Here is a 16928-nt window from a genome sequence, read left to right as displayed (position 1 = left end):
TTCACAATTAATGTTCATATTTTAAAGACTGGGAAATGCTACAGTAAAGAAATATTTGTTTTATCCATCAGTTACCGAACTTCTTTGGCCAAGGAAGCCTTTTTTTCTTCTTCCTTTTTCCCTCTCTTTTCAATCTATCAACATCTTGCAGAATGGGTGTTCTGAAGAACACAGCTAATTTTGGATAGCCAGTTTAGGGTCAGACTCAATTTTGTTACTGCCAGAGTGGTTTGACTGTGTGTCCAGCTCCAAGAAATGGACTTCAGTCTTAGTGATCTTCCTGCAGCTCCAATCTCTTGAGGCTGTAGACCTCCTTTGCTCTTTCAAGCCCTCCTCCCAAGGACATTATCCTGCTTCTGATGCTTGTTGTTCCTGCCTGCACCCTGCCCTTGAACTCCTCTCCGCTATGCCTGTTATGAGGGCCCGGGAGTATCCAACCCCCAAGCAACTGCATGGCTGGACTTGTTTTGTGAAAGGTCATAACTTAGATACCCTGTACTGATTACCAGGCTGTCGGCACCACAGCGAGTCTGTCTCCGTGGCATTGGCCCCCCTCCTGGAACTGGTCTAGTTCCAAGACTCCTTTTCCAAGGCAGCAGTCAACCAAATTGTGTTCTTCTCTGTCTTAGAAAAATCACTGGACAGGTAAAGTTAGGGGTGGGGAATATTTTGCAGAGAGAGAGCCACAATCAGTGTGCTATATACTATTAGAGTGTTTTACGTAGGTTACCCTGTTTCCCAACATCCCCTGAGAGAAGAGTTATCCTCGCTCTGCAGTTAAGGTAAAGATGGTGTAGAAGGGCCCAAAGGCAGTGATCTAGGCTTCTGATAGAGATGAGCCTTGCCCCAAAGCTAGTGTTCTTTCCGCTCTAACATGCTGACCCCTACCATCTTCCAGGTGACAATGTATGTAATTGCAGGAAATCTACTTGGGGAAGGAGGGAAACGGTCTCTTTGGCTTCAGATTTGAAAATCTATAACAAATACCATCATCCGCTTTCCAGCTGTCGAAGTGCCACAGAGCTGCATCCAAAACAAACTGTTTTTTTTTTGTTTTGTTTTGTGGTATGCGGGCCTCCCTCTGTTGTGGCCTCTCCCGTCGCGGAGCACAGGCTCCGGACGCGCAGGCCGCTCCGCGACCATGGCTCACGGGCCCAGCCGCTCCGCGGCATGTGGGATCCTCCCAGACCGGGGCGCGAACCCGGTTCCCCTGCATCGGCAGGCGGACGCGCAACCACTGCGCCACCAGGGAAGCCCCAAAACAAACTGTTTTTAACAGCAGGATCCCCTACCATTCAACAGTCCCCCCACCAGCCCCCCACCCTCCACCTGCCAAACAAAATCCAGGAAGCTGCTGCTGCTTCTGCCACCAAGGCATCTGTACCGTGGTGGTATTTGAAATGACCGTGGATCTTGCAAACGGGGAGTGAGCTTTGCTCCTTTCCACTGCTACTGCCTTATCTGAAACTTTCCCTGCTGCCATTCTTTCCTTCCACAGTCTGCACAGGAAGGTGGGGAAGGGAGGAGCAGAATAAAAGGAATTGACTTCTCACTTTGACTGCCAAAGTCAGCTGGAATTTTCCAAGGGCTCTGAGGCTGAGCAGTGGATGTAGTTAGCTATGGAATGGACGAGCTGTTGTGTTTTACGTGTCTTCACGCTTGGTCCTCTGTCAGGCCTGGCATCAGTCTGAGGGGTGAGAATGGCATCACCACAGTAAATGCTCTGGCTCCCTGAACCTCCGGCCTGAAGGACAATATTGTCAAACCTAAGGCTCAACCTCCCTCCCTCCCACTAGTCATCTTGCATCCTGGTGATAGATTAATCCTCCTAAAGTACTGATTTAACTCTGTCATTTCCCTGCCCAATGCCTATGCCTTGTTGTTTTGTGTTTTAAAGTTTCAACTGCCATTTTTATTATTATGTGCATTTATAGTGATTTGGCATTTCAATTAATATATGGATTGATCTATGTAATATGATATTTATCATAAAAAGGCAGTTTACAAAGTTGTAAGGATATGATCTCATTTCTTAAATGTAGTTACATTTGCATAGTAAAATATCTGAAAAAAACATATGTTCAAATGGAAACAGTGCTTGTCCATTAGTAATAGACTTTTAATGGTTTCTAATAGTTTTTTTCCTTCCCAAACACCTTTGCTTGATTATTCCGGATCTTCACAACCTGTCAGGTGACAGTCTTTGCCCCTGCTACTCTCCAGAGCTCTCTCCACCCCACTCAAATCAGGATAGACGGCGGTCCTGGAATTTATTTTGTACTTCCCCTGTCTATCTGGAACACCCTGCCTGTCAAAATCCTGTCCAGCTTGTCAGGCCCGACTGCTGCCTTCCTGCATGATCCCTTCCCTGACTCTCCACTCAGAAGCGTACATACAACTTTGCAGGAGAGTTCTTTTCTCACATGGGTGTTTATAGTCAGGGTTATTCTACACACCGTCTCTGAATGATGTCCATACCCCTGTGAGAGGGGGAATGTAGGGCAGAAAGGCTAATTCAGCTGCCTGTTCACTCAGATGGAAGGAATATTTAAGGCAGTCAGAAGGAAGCACTGAGGGAATGGCTAGAGGGGGTGCACTCCCTCGGAGACTGTCCACTGTGAGGGCTGGCGGGGAAACACCTTTCTGTGCATAAGGGCTGGTGGTGCAGGGACAATAAAAATATGTATGGAATGCACTTTTTTAATCCCTTAACAACAACAACAAAAACTTGATTGTGCTCCAAGGGGAAAAAAAATTCAACTTTATTGACTGAAAAATATCAATGAAGAAAACTGACCTGCATATCATCCCTAAAATGGTATATATTTCAAAAATAGCAATATGAAGGCAAATTTCTTTATTTTCAACTTAAGTTATGTTGACATTTGGCAGCCTCATGAGAACGATGGGCCAGAGATCTGTAAACCCCAGAACTAGAGTCTGAAGATGAACCTGCCTGAGACTCTTGCCCTAAGAAGCTCTAGAAATGAGAACATCAAGGTTCTCCTCTGGCCTTCAGACAACCTGGGACCTTGTTTGAGCTGAGATCCTTCTGTGTTAACAGAGCAGATTCCCTGAGTCCTAGGACTCTGTTACTTGTCTTACCTCATCACCCAGCCTTCCTTGAGGGTAAGAACTGTGCCTTACACTCTTCACCCTCTTCTGGTGAGGGCCCAGCACAGTGCCTTTTGCATAGTGGGTCATCGAGAAATTCCTGTTTGTGATAAATGGTGATGAAGAAATAGTTGGAGAGAAATTCACTTCACCCATGTATGTTGAATTTTATTTTCTTTAAAACAGCACACCCACTTAGTGGAAGTCATACTCTGGGAATGTTCTACGCTGCACACCACTAGAACCCAGGGCTCCTGCATCCTTCACTCACTCACCCTGCTGGACTCTCTCAACAGTCCCCTCTGTTGACAGGTATGGCCCCGCACAGCGGTACATGCCTGCTTGTGCTTGGTACAATCTGAGAAGCTCACAAAGGCATTGCTTATGCAAAACATATCCTAAAAATATTTCTCCCATCAACCTAAAGTAGTGCCTGAAATTTTCACCATTACTTAATTTTTTTGTATTAAGTAAGTAAGGACCTTGTTACTAGAGGGGAAAAATACATTGTTATTATCACCTAATGATATTTTAGCTCTGATTAGTTTATCTGCCAGGCCTCACATTGCTCTGAACTTCCACAGCCTCTAGGATATACCTTTTATCATTGCATTCACCACAATGTATTGGAATGATCTCTTTCCCTGTTTGTCCAAGCCACTATGAGCTTCCCCAGGCTATCTCCTGGTACGATGTCAGCCTGGCACATGATGGACCCACAAAAATATCGTTAAACCCAACTTAGGTAGCCCTGGGGAGTTCTGAACAGAGTGCCTAAAGCAGTGAGTCCAGGGATGTGGAGTCTTGCAGTCAGCAACTGTTACACCAGATGCACTACTTGATAGGCTTCTGCAAGGGATGAGAGGCCCACCAGAGACAAACTTGCTCCTGTCACAATTTGGTTAACGTTGACCAGTAGCTTACCTGTGAAGATGGGTAGACTCTGTCTCCACTAAGATGAAGAGAATTACCCTCAGTAATTAAAAGCACGTCAGGGACAGATCCAACCCTAACCTCATCCTCTAGTGTTCACCATCCCAAAGAAACTGAGCCTGCTTCCTGGGGACAGGGTCCACATCATGCATATTTCTTGTGTTCTTAACAGTCCAGAACAGAGTCTGGCAAATATCAGGAACTAACAAATAAGAGCTAACAATTATATAGTGCTTACCGTGTGCCAGATACATTCCTCTAAGAATTTTATATGTGTTAACTCATGTAATCCTCATAACGATGAGGCAGATACCATTAACATTCCCATTTTACACATGGGGAAACCAGAGCTCACGGGAGTTTATATGACTTCCCCGAGGTCGCAGAGCTCCAGTCTACCCTTTTAAATATTTTGCCTTAGTGCACTTAAATAGGAGTGAATGAATAAGTCTCTCCCTGCACCATATTTTAAAAAAATAAATTTATTTATTTATTTGGCTGCATTGGGTCTTCGTTGCTGCGCACGGGCTCTCTCTAGTTGCAGTGCCCGGGCTTCTCATTGCTGTGGCTTCTCCTGTTGCGGAGCACGGGCTCTAGGCGAGTGGGCTTCAGTAGTTGTGGCACACAGGCTCAGTAGTTGTGGCTCGCGGCCTCTAGAGCGCAGGCTCAGTAGTTATGGTGCACGGGGCTTAGTTGCACCGCGGCATGTGGGATCTTCCCGGACCAGGGGTCAAACCCGTGTCCCCTGCCTTGGCAGGCAGATTCCTAACCACTGCGCCACCAGGGAAGTCCCCTTCCTGCACCATATTTTTTTTTTTAACATCTTTATTAGGCATGGTTTTTTGGGTTTTTTTTTTGTTTTTTTTTTTTGGTACGCGGGCCTCTCACTGTTGTGGCCTCTCCCGTTGAGGGGCACAGGCTCAGGACGCGCAGGCCCAGCAGCCATGGCCCACGGGCCCAGCCGCTCCGTGGCATGCGGGATCCTCCCAGACCGGGGCACGAACCCGCGTCCCCTGCATCGGCAGGCGGACTCTCAACCACTGCGCCACCAGGGAAGCCCCCCTGCACCATATTTTTATAGCAGATTGTTTGCACCTCCTGGTACAACACTTAAAGCACGGTTTCACCCACTAGACTGTGACTAGCGCAGGGTCATTCTTTGACTCTTATCCACCCTCAGTTCCCCGAGCAGTATTACTTGCCCCATCGTAGCAGGACTACCATACGTACCTGTGTCCGCCAGAGGGCACTGTGTCCGCACCACCTCCTCCCGCTCCCTGCACCCCTCCCTGCGCAACCTGAGAGGGGCGGAGGCAGCGTTGGGCGGAGCCTCCGAGACGGCCTAGGGGGAGCTATCCCGGCGGGCCGCGCGTGCGGCCGCGTTTGAATGGCCCTGAGTGGGCTCGGCCGGGGACCCGAGGGATAGTCTGGGCTGCCGGGGCGCAGTCGGTCAGCGCCTGGGTTAGGCGGAGGCGCCGCGGTACCATGAGGCGCAGGTAAGTGACGACCGGGCCTGCGCCATCCCCGCGTCGGCGGTTGCCCTGTGGGGGCCAGGCTTCTCCTCGGGCCTGACCGCGCCCTGGGCCCACCTGCAGGCCCCGCAGCGGCCTCTGCTCGGTCCGGCCCGCGCGGGGCTGCAGGGGTCGGGGGTCGGGGGCGGCGGGGACGCGGTCTCCCGTGGAGCCCCCTACCCGGCCCCGGCGAGGAGGGTCGGGGCGGCGGGCTCAGGAGCCCGCTCGGGTGGGCGCGAGGGGTCCGGGCTGGGAGAGGCGTGGACGGAACCTGCTGTCACTTATTTATCTGCGGGTGGAGCCGACTTGTGCATCCCAGGGCGGGGGTAAGGACGCCGGCGTCTGAGGCGCTCTGTTTGAGGACAGGTTTTCCCGAGAGCTGCCTAGGCCCGGCCGTGGTATTTCCTTATTTTCTGTCGGGTCCTTGCTTCCCTGACACATAACCTTTTGTTCAGCGGAACAAAAACTTGACATAACTGCATAAGAATTGCTGATTGCAACTTTAAAAACCTCATTGTGTTTTCTGAAAAGTTGTTCTGTAACAGTACCTAGGCTTTTACCAAAGTCTTAAATGGGCTTAAATATGGAGAAAACAAAGAGTTGATTTGTTTTCTTGTGGCTTGTAAAATTCCTTGAAAACAGAGGTTTCTATGTCAGTTTCTTTGAGATTTAAAAAAAAAAAAAAGACTAACAGAAATTAGGTCTGTAATAATCACCAGTTTAGCACTGGCAAAGATTATGAGAAACTAGTCCACCTAATAGCTTAAATTTGTGTAGTTTGTCCTGTTGTGTTGTTTTTTAAACCAGCTTCAGACTTGAATCAGAACTTTAACTTTATACGTTGAGGCTTTTACTTGGCTAATAACTAGCGTTGTAATCATAACATTGGTTAATATTTATTTTGTGCTTTCTATATGCCAAGCACTGTTTTGAGAGCTTTGCTTTGGGACAGATACTATTATTATCCCCATTTTGACAAAGAGAAAACTGAGGCACAGAGACGTTAAGTAACTTGTACAAGGTTACACAGCTAGTATAATTGGGACCCAAGCAGGCTGGCTCCATGCTTTTAGTTTTTAGCTATGCTGCTCTACTGCCTCCTTTATATGTGGCTCTTTTTAGTTTACAAAGCAGTTTCATTTTATTTACTTCTCTCAAATGGGGAGATAATATACGTGTGAGGTGCGTTCGTGTACATGCACACAGTACTAAATCGAGTTCTCTGCTCTTGTGGACGTTACTTTTGTGCATCGAGTGGCAAAATCCATTGGCTATTTTAAGATAAATAGAATTTATAAAGTTCATGTTTGTATTGTAAGTTATAGTTTTAATCTCTTTGTGTCATTTCCTAAAAGTGTAGAGAACAGTTTGAAACCTATGTAATTCCTTATAATATACCATTATATATTAATGATTCTTTCTGAAAACTTACTGAGTGGTTACTCTATACTTGGAATGATTAACTTAACTAATAACTCCATGACAAGAAATAGGATTCAAAAGTAATTAAGAAATCAGTTTACACTTATTTACAGCCGAGCATTTAAATTTTTAATTTCATTCATCAGTTATCAAGCAATGTTAGGCCCAATTGGTTATACAAAAGAAATGTGCCAGGCCAGCAACCTGAGGGAAGTTAGTCTAGTTTGGGATATAAGATTAACAACAATCACCACCACCACCACCACCAAAAAAAAAAAAAAAAAAAAAAAAGAAGAAAGATATATGAGATATTCTTTATTAGTTCAGTGGGTGTATGATGAACTGAACTGAGTAGATCAGTAATGCTTCTGAAAAGAACCCAAACTGAAGTATGGATGTAGGGCATTGAATAGAAGTGTGAATGGGGAATTTTAGTGAGGAAACAGTGTGTTCAAAGACTTAAAATTGGGAATGAAAATGATTTTTCTAGGGAACAGTAAGTCTGGTCTCTTTGGAAAGTTCCTATTGAGAAAAATAAGATTATGGCAGACTCTGAGGCATGTTATATAAGACATATGTCAAAGAAGTTTAGGTTTGACATATATATAAAAAGAGATACGATTTTAGAAGTTTAAAAACTTTTAAATCGGTAATTCTCAGCTGCTGGCAGTTTTGCCCCTCAGGGGACATTTGGCAGTGTCACTCCTTGGGGGGTGGGGTGCTATTGGCATCTAGTGGATAGAGGCCAAGAATGCTGCTAAACATCCTGCAATGGGTCAGCCCCTCCCTGAGAAATAATTACCCCAAATGTCAGTGGTGATGAGGTTGAGAAATCCTCTTTTAAGTTGTTTGCTTATATGGCCAGCCTCTGTTTCCATGTGCTATAGATAAATATGAATGATGAATTTCCAGAGCATGAGTACAAGCAATATTAAAGTTAGGGCGAAGCAGCCTCAGAGACCTCAAGAAGGCAGCTATTGTTGGAGTCCTGGGGGAAAGAAGCCATAAGGAGTTAGGATAGGAGCACTGAGAGTGAACAAGTAGTGGTGAACATGAGACAACTATGTAAATAATATTTTTTCCAAGTTTGAAAATAATGCATGTTCATTGTAGGAAATTTAGGAAATGTAGAGAAAGTGTAAAAAGAGCAAAAGCCGCTTATAAAATCCCCCAAGCAGAATGAACAACTGTTAACATTTTCATGTGGTGTTTCCTTTCAAATCTTTTTTTATGCTGATAGCTATTTTTCCTTCATAAAACTAGGATTATACATTTTTCTCCTTGTGGGTTTTTTTTTTTTTTGTTATTTTGACTCAGCATATCATGAGTATTTCCCATTCTTTGAAAAATGTTCTTTTTAATGGTCAGTCTTCTTTGTTTTTTGTGTGTGTTCTTTTCAAGTTGGGAATTTTGCTTTGTATTCAAAATAGACATTTTGAAGGAAGAAATATTAGAACATGATGACTGATTAACTGTAGGAAACAATAGGGTAAAAGTGTATGGTATCTCCAAGTTTTTAAATCTAGGAAGCTAAAATAATGGTTCAGCTATTGAAATAAATTGGGATTCTCATAATACTTTTCATCTTAGGTATGGAAACTGCCGTTTACAGAGATACATAATGAGATTTTAATGAGGATCCTTGATGCCTATCAGCTTACATTTTTCCTAAAACTCCTATAATTAATAATCTTCCTTTTCTTTCTTTTTTTTTAGCTTTTTGTTTTTTTGTACTAAGCTTATTTTTCAGTTCTTTCTTTGCAAGTCTTCCCCTTCTTGGAAAGGTTTTTTGAAATATGTTTTCTATTAGGATACTAAGTAAGGCTCAAGTTTATTGGTCATGAATCTTTACTTTGAAAGATTAAATGACTAGTTCGAGTTTCTAAAATGTATAGATTGCTAAAGTTTATAAGCAAGAGGTGAGTATAACGCTTCCAGAGGAGGAGGAATTATCTTTAAAGTGAGTATAACGCTTCCAGAGGAGGAGGAATTATCTTTAAAAACGCTTGCCCACTGATGGGATGCGTCATTACATCACATCCGTCTATATTACATTGCTATTTTATCAATCATTATACTTGTTGATCTCTATCAGTTAATTTGGTGCTTTGTGGAAAACGTATTTAGGAAAGTAAATTAAAAAAAAAAAACCTTAGGGGCTTCCCTGGTGGCGCAGTGGTTGAGAGCCCGCCTGCCGATGCAGGGAACACGGGTTCGTGCCCCGGTCCGGGAGAATCCCGCATGCCGAGGAGTGGCTGGGCCCGTGAGCCATGGCCGCTGAGCCTGTGCGTCCGGAGCCTGTGCTCCACAACGGGAGAGACCACAGCAGTGAGAGGCCCGCGTACCGCAAAAAAAAAAAAAAAAAAAACCCTTAAAGCTAATACAAATGGTACTTTTACTGGGACTATACGCTTTTCAAATTGGATAGGATGTAATTTGACTTTTTTTTACTACTGACTGTTTTAGTACTTCATGTTCATCCCCCACCCCCGGTACCTTCTCACTAATAGCTAATATCCATTAACTTTGGAGAAGTTTTGTAATTTCTTTGTTCTTGGGACATGATGAGGGTAGAGATGGGAGGAAAGGGTCTTCTGAAAGTTACCCCTAGTTTGCCTCCCCTATAATCACCTGTCTCTCCTTCAGTTTTACACACTGCCTAAAATTCCTGAACAAGTCACTTAGGAACCTACCACCTATGTATGAATCATGAATACCCGTTCTAGCATCTCTTCTAACTAGTGTAATCTTAAAACAGGCAGCCTGGTATATGGGAAAGGCTGTAACACTGGAAGCTACAGTTCTAAACCTGGTTCTCCTATTAGTGGCTGAGTGTTCTTGGGCAAATGTCTTAATTTTATCTGTAAATTGAAATTATTTCCAAGGTCCTTTCCAAATCTTAAGAGTCTGTGAATCTGTTAAGTATTTGCTTTTGTAATTACCATGGGGAGACTATTAGTCTTTTACATTTCAGCATGAATTAATCATAGATCATAAATGATTTCTTCCAAAGGCATTTGTAAAAGCTACTCCCATATCATAAGACTGGGGGAGGAATTTTAGAATGGAATTTAAATGGCACTAGAATACAAGCTCCAGGAAGGCAGGGAACTTTGTTTTGTTTACTTCTGTTTTCCCAGTGCCTAGAGTGGTAATTAGTATATAACATGTGTTAATATTTGTTGAATGAGTGAAGGAATGGGTTGTTTTTGAGGAAAGACAAGCTTGTTGGAGTACTGTACAGATCCTCTGAGTACCTTGAAAGAACTCAATACAAATCAACCTGATTACAACCCAATCATTGCTACAATATAAAAATACCTCCTAGTTGTTGTAAAGCATCCATTATTCACTTGGCTGCCTTTCAGAACTATTAAGTAATGACTGCCCTGACTGCCCTTCATGCTCACAAAGTGCAGTTTTGTCCATCACCAGATCTTACTTTAGTGCCAGCCTGATTTTTCAATGTGCCTTTTACTCTTATTTTCAAAAATCTATGCTCTGCCTATTCCCTATACCACTTAATATTATCATTAACAGTATGTTTAGTGTTATCGCAAAAATAAATCATATATATCGATTAAAATTTGGTCTTTCATCTATGGAGGATTCATGGCACAGCAGTTAGACACTAGTACTCTTAGCCTTCCTATTCCAGTCATCCTGATTCTACAACTGCCATATAAAATAATCTTCAGGAATATTTTTAATCATATGATATACAAAGCTTCTAAGTAAGCCTGTTTTGTCTACAAACTAAAGTCCAAGATTCCGGACCCGGCATTCAGTGATTCTGCATTTTAGCCAATTTACCTTTTTAGTCTATCCTAGTCTTTCCCCTGCAGTGACCTGGACTGTAACTTTTTTTTTTTTTTTTTTTTTTTTTTTGCCGTGCCATGTGGCTTGCAGGATCTTAGTTCCTCAAGGATGGAATCTGGGCCCTTGGCAGTGAAAGCCCAGAGTCCTAACCACTGGACCACCAGGGAATTCCCTGGACTCTAATTATTGAATAGTTGTTGTAGATAATAATGAAACAAAAAACACAATTATTCTTACCTAGAAAGTATGTTTTCAGATAAGGAGAGGCTGACAGACTATTTCTCAAGAAGCCTTGTATTGGGTGGCATTGATTATTTGGCTGAATTATTAATTTACTGAAAAATAACATCAAGGAACAAGAATCCTTAAAACTCTACATAAACAATTTTTTCTCTCCTTGTTGGCACACGTATCTGGAAATTAAGTATATGTATAGTATATATTTAGTGGTATTAGTTGACTACTTAGTGAGACTGACTATATAATTCTGTGTCCACAACATTGTTTGGATGGTTTATCAGTCTGGATGGGCTCGGTTATTTTGCAGTAACAAATAACCACCATATCTCAGTGGCTTAAAATAACAAAGGATTATTTTTTCTCAATTCATATTACATGTGAGTTGTCTGGGGTCTCTACTGTGTGTTGTCCTTGCTCAGGAGTACTGAGCAAGTCATATGACCATGCCTAACTTCAAGATGATGGGCAAGTATAAACCTATCATGTATCTGAAAGGAGAACTGGAATATCATGGCACAGTTTTAACGTTTACTACAGTTGGGACACCCATTGACTTTTTTTTTTTTTTTAAGTTAGAGAGGAAAGGTTGCTTTATTCAGGAGGCTGGCAGCCTGGAGAGAAGGTGGACTCATGTCCAAAAACCACCTCCCCCTTTGACACTTTTGAATATATTGTTACTCTTCTCTCCTGTCTGACCGTTATCTTTCATGGTTGACATAATCTTTCTTTAGATATGTTTCTTCATTTATCAGCTATTCATTAAGTACCCACTATATGTCAGGTACTATCCTAGATACAGTGAATGTGGTTCCTGGTCTCATGGAGTTCACAGTCTAGTGGGAGTACATGGACAATAAGCAAATAAGCAAGTTAATTTCAGATAGTGATAAGTGCTCTGGAGGGGAAAAATAAGGTACTGCTATAGAGCATGGTTGGTGGTGAGGGTAGGGTTATCCTTGATTGGGTGGTCAGGGAAATCTTCTAGGATGGGTGACATTTGAGCTGGGAAGCAGCAGCCCTGAGGGTATATGGGAGAAATATTTTAAGCAGAAGGAATGCCACAAAATGGAAATGAGCTCAACATGTTTAAAGACAGAAGACCAGTATGGCTGGAGCATTTAGGAGAAACTGATACTATAGTCCAAGGGAGAGATGATGGTAGTTTGCTCTAGGATGGTGGTAATATATTCCCAAACTATATTCTAGTTTGGGAATATATTATAAAGGCATAATCAATGTATTGGATATAGGGAGTTTAGGGAAAGAGAAATCAAGGATGAATCCTCTGTTTTGGACTTGAGCAGCTGGGAAGATGATGGTTCCATTTACTGAGTTAGGAACGGTTAGGAGGAGCAGATTTGAGAGGGTGGATATTAAGGGTTCTATTTTCAATATATTAAGTTCAAGAATGATGACGCTTAGACATCCGAGTGGAACTGACTTGTAGGAAGTTGGAGATACAACTCCAGAGTTTAGCGGAAACATTGAGACAAATGATTTTTTTTTTAATGAGGCTAATATGTTAAATTTGGTTACAGTTAAGTCTTAGACCTGGAAGTCATTATATCTCCTTAAAGCAGTATGCAATTCCTCTGGAGAAGGGAGTGTTCCCTAAGGGAAGGGGGTGTTTTCAGACTTCAGTATGCTCTGATTTCAGCCCAGGATAATGGTGGTAACAAACCTTGTAACTGATGGGATGTACGATAATCCTCACAAGCATTCTAGTGTAAGAAGCATTAAGAACCATTGCTATAAAAGGATGCTAGCATCATCTTCTGTTGATTTCTTCATTTGCTTCTCAAAGGACAATCTACCCTAATATTTAGGGTCTTAGGGCATACTTCACTCTACTGATTTCAAAATTAGGAACATGTATTACAACAGACTGGTAATCCTAGTCCAAATCATGAAGATAGGTTGTTAAAATTAGTTTATATCAGCTTGTCTTTTTTGAGTGTTATGTATCTTATTGGCATATCCTTTCACATATATAGAGTCTGTCTATCTTGAAAGCATCAGGAATACTTTTAGTAGCTAAACAAGGGGTCAAAAAGGATCCTTAAGATGATGTTGTTTTATATATATGTATATATATTTACATTTCTGAGTTTAAGAAGACAATTGGAAAGGATTAGAGTGGTTTTTCCTCCCTGTGAATATTTCCAGAAAAATAATGGAATGTAGTAACAGGGAGAGTAAGGGATATTCATCAGAACATGCTACGATAATTATCTACGTGGCTTAAGAAACCTTAAGTCTTCCCAAAGATTCGGATGTTTATATAGTCATAAGAAAAGAAATATATAATACATTTTAATTTAGTTAAAACATAATTAGAAGTTTGGGATTAACTCCTAATATATATACACACTACTATGTATAAAATAGATAAACAGCAAGGACCTACTGTATAGCACAGGGAACTAAATTCAGTATCTTGTAATAACCTATAATGGAAGAGAATATATATGTAATATAACTGAATCACTTGGCTGTACACCTGAAACTAACACAACATTGTAAAATAACTATACTTCAATTTTTAAAAAATGGTTAAAAATGAAACATAATATTTGCATTTGATACAAAATTCAAAAAGTCCAAAAGGGAAGTCTCCCTTTCACCCCATCCCCCAGCCACACATATCCTCTCTCTAGAAATGACTTTTCTCCCCAGTTTCTTGTGTATCCTTCCAAAGATACTCAGTGAATATATAAGCAATCACTCACGTACACTTTATTTTTCACTTAAGTAATAGCATACTGTTCTGTATCTTATCTCCCCCCCACCCATCAACTTTCCAGTAAAAGGCATAAAGTCACTGAAAAAATTAAGTCTGTATGTCCAAAACTATTGATAAAGGTGATGATAAACAAACACCTAGTTATCAGAATTTAGCTAACTTTGTTTTCCCATTATTAATCTCAGTTCCTTAATGTAGAATACTCAGTGGACTTAATTATTACAACTGAGGAGTAGGGACTTGCCTGGTGGTGCCGTGGTTAAGAATCCGCCTGCCAGTGCAGGAGACACGGGTTCAAGCCCTGGTCCAGGAAGATCTCACATGCCGCAGAGCAAGTAAGCCTGTGCGCCACAACTACTGAGCCTGCGCTCTAGAGCCCACAAGCCACAACTACTGAAGCCTGCACTCCTAGAGCCCGTGGTCCGCAACAAGAGAAGCCACTGCAACGAGAAGCCCGTGCTCCACACCCTCACTCTCTGCAACTAGAGATAGCCTGTGCGCAGCAGCAAAGACCCAATGCAGCCAAAAATAAATATAAATAAATAAATTTATTAAAAGAAAACAAACTCAGGAGTAGGTGGTGGGAATGGTAATTCCCACTTAGTATCGATTTTGTAATTTTTATTTCAGGGTGACTTAGTCATAAGAGAGTTGGAATTCAGTTTGGTCTAATTGACTGAAATGACGTATCATCATGTTGTACCCACTGAATTGCCAGAAATCTGTATTTTCACGCTTGACCCACCTTCCTGAATTTTTTTTTTTTTTTTTTTTTTTTTTTTTTTTTTGCGGTACGCGGGCCTCTCACTGTTGTGGCCTCTCCCGTTGCAGAGCACAGGCTCCAGACGTGCAGGCTCAGCGACCATGGCTCACAGGCCCAGCCGCTCCGCGGCATGTGGGATCTTCCCGGACCGGGGCACGAACCCGCGTCCCCTGCATCGGCAGGCGGACGGACTCTCAACCACTGCGCCACCAGGGAAGCCCCACCTTCCTGAATTTGACATTATCTCTCAAACCAGCCTTCCATGGGAAACTGAATTAAGAGAAGGTGGTGTGTTGAATCATTCAGCAAATAAAAAAGCCCTTGGGGTTTACTCCAGGTACTAGGGGTTTTGAGTTAAGAACAGGGAATCAGAATGATGGTACTTAAGTTTTATGATTTGACTGTTTAATGATATCAGGCCCCGATAACTTGGTAAATTGATTTCCTCAATAGGAATAAACCTAGAAATGTACTAGAAAATCTGGGTAACTTGATGGGGCACTCTTTCCCTGGACAGTGCATGAATAAGCACCGGCTGTATTTGTTTCTGTGCTTCTCTTTTTCTTCTCCCCCTGCCCCCAATCCATACCCCATCTAATTGACACATTATTTCAAAATGTTAACCTTCAATCAGATTAGAATCTAGAAGGGATTAAAAGGCTCCAAACGAAATGAAACAAGTCAACACAATGTATCATTACTCTGCCAATGTAATAGTTTCTCATATAGTTTATGAAAAGCACAGTTAACATGCCATTCACTTTGTCACTTTGAGCAGTACAAGTGTCTGCTGCCTTTGTAAACCACACCCCACCCACCTGCCCAAATATGCTAGATAAATCAGTGTCACAGTTAGGGAATCATGTAATCTTTTTTCAAAACTGGCTTGACATTAAAGTATGTTTTTTTAGTTCTTACATGTGATAAGTTGTATCTGCTCTACACTGGGTCACGTAGTCTGTTCAGCGCACCATTTGTGTTGAACGCCCTTGTTGGAATAGTTATGAGAATACATTTTACATGTTGATTAAAATTTAGTTAAACACTTATTGAGAGTCACTGGGTGAGTCCTACTGACCTAAAAGCTATTGTTACTCTGTAAAATGACTCTCTAAATAGCTTTGCTTAAAACCATTCTATTTCATATATTAACTCAAAGAGCAATTTTTCCCCATAAGCTCTTAGATAAATCATATCAGTATGCTTAACATAATGTATTATAATTGTTTGTGTTTCTCCCACTGTAAATCTTGTGGTGATGGTGAGAATTTTACAGTAGGACAGTTTGGGAAGTTTAAGGTTGTAAGCAGGAATGAAGCAGAAAACTCCTAGTTACTATGATGCAGTTGTATGTAATACCAAGAATTCTTCTCCCTAAAGTGATTCAAGTCATGAATTTTACAATTTTGTGTTGCTTTACATAACTTAGGAATTTATGTGTTTCAAGGCTTAAGAAACTTTATTTCTTATTACTGTATTCTCTTATGTTTAAAAAAGAAACTTAATTCTTTTATTTAAAATGTGAATTTTTTTACTGTAGAAAATTGATACAGAAAAATAAGCCAAAGAAAATGGTTCAACCTTAATACTGTACAAAAATAAACAGGAAAAAAAAAGGATTCAACTATAATAGCACTCTTTAGAAAGAACTTTTATCCTTTCAGTCTTTTTTGTTTTCCTGTGCTATGTGTGCACATATACAGAAACATATAACATCTAGGAACTGGTATTAAAATTTGCTGACACCACGAAACATGTTTCTCACACCAAAGGCAATTTTCTTTACTAGTGATGTTTATGTGTAACTTAATAAGAGCTAACATTTACAGTGATTAACCATGTGCTAGACATTGTGGTAAGTGGATTATTTTATTTAATCCTCATAACTCTACTCTGAAAATAGGAGGTTAAGTAACTTGCTTAATATCACATAACTAGTAAATGGTTAAAGCAGGACTGAAACCCAGGAAGTCTGACTCCAAGACTTGTGTTTGCCCCTTACCACATACCGCCTAGTCCTTTCAGTTTAATCACATAAGAAAAATACAACTAATATTAAATATTTCAAAAGCAAACTAAAAATACATACAGAATCCTAAAGATGCCACCAGAAAACTGCTAGAGCTAATCAATGAATTTGGTAAAGTTGCAGGATACAAAATTATTGCACAGAAATCTCTTGCATTCCTATACACTAATGATGAAAAATATGAAAGAGAAATTAAGGAAACACTCCCATTTACCATTGCAACAAAAAGAATAAAATACCTAGGAATAAACCTACCTAGGGAGACAAAAGACCTGTATGCAGAAAACTGTAAGACACTAATGAAAGAAATTAAAGATGATACCAACAGATGGAGAGATATACCATGTTCTTGGA

General features: G+C 41.3%; 1 protein-coding gene across 5 annotated transcripts in view; it reads left to right on the top strand.

The window, feature by feature from the left end:
• KATNBL1 (katanin regulatory subunit B1 like 1) overlaps positions 1-16928 on the top strand; it is a 71756-nt gene that overhangs the window by 10238 nt on the left and 44590 nt on the right. Inside the window, exon 3 of one of the 5 annotated variants that reach the window (XM_028495569.1) lies at positions 3301-3426. The exons of 1 other annotated variant lie outside the window; for it this stretch is intronic. The gene's annotated coding sequence lies outside the window, so the exon portion shown is untranslated. Of the gene's footprint in view, positions 1-3300; positions 3427-5302; positions 5544-5822; positions 5885-16928 lie in introns of those variants that run through there. 3 more of the 5 variants (XM_007127722.2, XR_008618628.1, XM_028495571.2) reach the window with 3 other exon arrangements.

The sequence above is a fragment of the Physeter macrocephalus genome, chromosome 11 (genome assembly GCF_002837175.3).
Source record: "Physeter macrocephalus isolate SW-GA chromosome 11, ASM283717v5, whole genome shotgun sequence".
NCBI classification, from domain to species: Eukaryota; Metazoa; Chordata; class Mammalia; order Artiodactyla; family Physeteridae; genus Physeter; species Physeter macrocephalus.
The sequence above is the reverse complement of the archived record's forward strand: the minus strand, read 5'-3'. Positions and strand labels throughout refer to the sequence as shown.